Below are 2538 nucleotides of genomic sequence, written 5' to 3'. Positions count from 1 at the left end.
GTAGGTTGGCATTAAGGCGCATTGCGTAGGCTTTCTCCTTAATTACACCCCCTAAGTGCTTAGCTCCTCTATTCTAGGCCTATATATTAGGTGCTAAGGGCTTAATTTTAATACCTTTACTTATATACCAGCGTTCGACGTCTACCTTAACCGTGAAGATCTTGTTATCTGACTTAATAACTTTAATAGTTACGCCAAACTATACTACTAGTAGTAGCATAAGGTCGTTTAGAACTTTAATAATTAATCTGGCAGGCTAATTATCCTTGAAGTAGAAGTCCCACATGTGACCTAAGTATTAATTAGTGGTAAGTATCTGGCTATACTCCTTATTAAAACTCTACGCCTTATAGTCGTGGAAGTTAATTATGATACGCTCTCTGGGTCCTTTACTATTTGGCCTGGCTTCTCACCTAATCTATCATTTTAACTTTGCTCTACTATAGGCGTTGCATTTAACTATGGGTACGCCCTTAATATACACCCCCTTAGCTTACTATACTAGGTACTTAAGTGCGCTGGGTCCTAGATGGCCTAATTATTTATGCCATATCTCTGCGCTGGTAATAGCTACCCTCCATTTTATACGTAAGTTAATCTTATGTGCGATAAAAGCTATACTATTATTTATAGTACATAATTAGTCTAAAGGTTAGTATTTAAGTATCTATTGGCCATATAGTTCTTAAAGCTTAGTAATCACTATATTATCTACTCGTTTAATTGCTATGGGGTCGGACTTAGTATCCCACTATAGTCCTTAATATCTAAGTAGGCGAAACGACACTAGGTTATAGAGTAGATTAGGGTAGTATACTATATTATCTAGCCTAATTATACTATTGCTGCGCGTGCTCTTTAAATGTACATAGATGCTGCCATATCCTTATATCTAAACTTGCGTATTCCCAGCCCATATAAAGTCGCCTGGCCTTAGTGGCCTTAGTGCAACAAATTGATCGACGTTATTAAAGATATGGCAAGTTATGCCCGAGTCAAGGATTGCTAAGTTACGAAGCGGGTACGTGTTTAGATTAGATTATATAGTAGTATTAAAACTTATACTTATAGTTGTAGTATAGATTTTATAACTATCTAGTTACTTATTGCTTACTTCTATTAATCGGGTTGGCGTTGGCGTATAGGACTATTTAATATAAGGTGTTTATGTTCGTGATCTGCTTTAACCTTAAATTAGCCCTTAAAACGTGCTGTTATGCTTACGTTTGAGCTCTATCAGTTCGCTGATAGCTGGTCTTGGTTTCTACCATATAGGTGCCTTTTCCTTATAAAGATAGTAGTAGTCCTTAGCCGCATGGCTTTATTTATACACTAGGCATGGGCCTATAGTATTTAGCTCATCGTTAGATGGCTAAGAGGCCCTATATGGTTGCACTCTCTTTCGTTTTAAGGGATATCCCTTAGATGGCGCGTTTTCAGCATAAGAGGCGTCCCTATTATTACCCTAAGTGGTTTCACCACTATTAGTGAGAAAGCTTCTATATGGATCACTACTAGATTAATCTATAGTTATAAAGGCTGCTCTATGCTTCCCTTTTATACTTAGATGATTGGCCATTATGTGTTCTTAGAACCGTTTCATTATCTCCTTTCTAGTTATGCCGGCGGCGTATCTACTATAGTCTTAGAAGGCCATAGCCTATATGGGTGCCACTTTGTTGACGGCTGCTAGAAAATCCTTTGTAACTATATCCAATTATATTACTTTAGTGACTAGATAGGTCTCCACTTCTATAGCTACCTAATCGTACTTAGTAAGCCAGGATTCCTATAAGGTGATACTTCTTATTAGTTTAAGAGCTATAAGGTATTAATCTCTTACGCGCTCTTTCTCATATTAATTATTAATGCCAACTGCCAGCTTAAGGCTTATAATCCATTAGTGGGGTAACTAATTTAGTAGGTAGTAGGTGTTCTATAGGTGGCTTACTACTATTTATTAGATAAATATAATAATATGCTGGATGCTTGCTTACTCTCTTTTATATTTATATTAATCGTTCTTATACTATTCTTAAAACAGCTTATAGTACTTAAGGTCCTCCTTAAAGGCCTTCTATCCGGCTAAAGATAGCTTAGACTATTATATTAGTACCGGGATATTGGCTGCCGGCGCGTAGTTGGCGATTATAGGTATCCTATTTACTACTAGCTTTGCGGTTAGTAGAGTAATTAACTTAGGGTTAACCTTATCCCATATATTATAAGTGATATAGTAGTTCTATAGTTGCTTAAACCAGCTCATAAAGTTACTATAGTTGCAGAGCGTTATCTCTATGCGCTAAGGGTTTAGTTAGGCTATTATGGTTAATCAGTATATTGGTTAAGGTAGTGAGACTCTTAATTGTTAGATTTATATAGTGATTTAATAAATATTGGTAATCTAGAGATGAGATGGATTGATTGTTTAGTATATTGGCCGAGGTTCTATCTAGGGCGCCCTTTTGTGTGGGTCTTGGTAGATAACCTATCCTAGCCCTATTTCGGCCAAGTCTCGATATCCTGCCTCCGGCCTCC

The sequence above is a fragment of the Paraphaeosphaeria sporulosa genome, assembly GCF_001642045.1.
Source record: "Paraphaeosphaeria sporulosa strain AP3s5-JAC2a unplaced genomic scaffold CC84scaffold_3, whole genome shotgun sequence".
NCBI classification, from domain to species: Eukaryota; Fungi; Ascomycota; class Dothideomycetes; order Pleosporales; family Didymosphaeriaceae; genus Paraphaeosphaeria; species Paraphaeosphaeria sporulosa.
Note: the sequence above shows the minus strand (reverse complement) of the source record.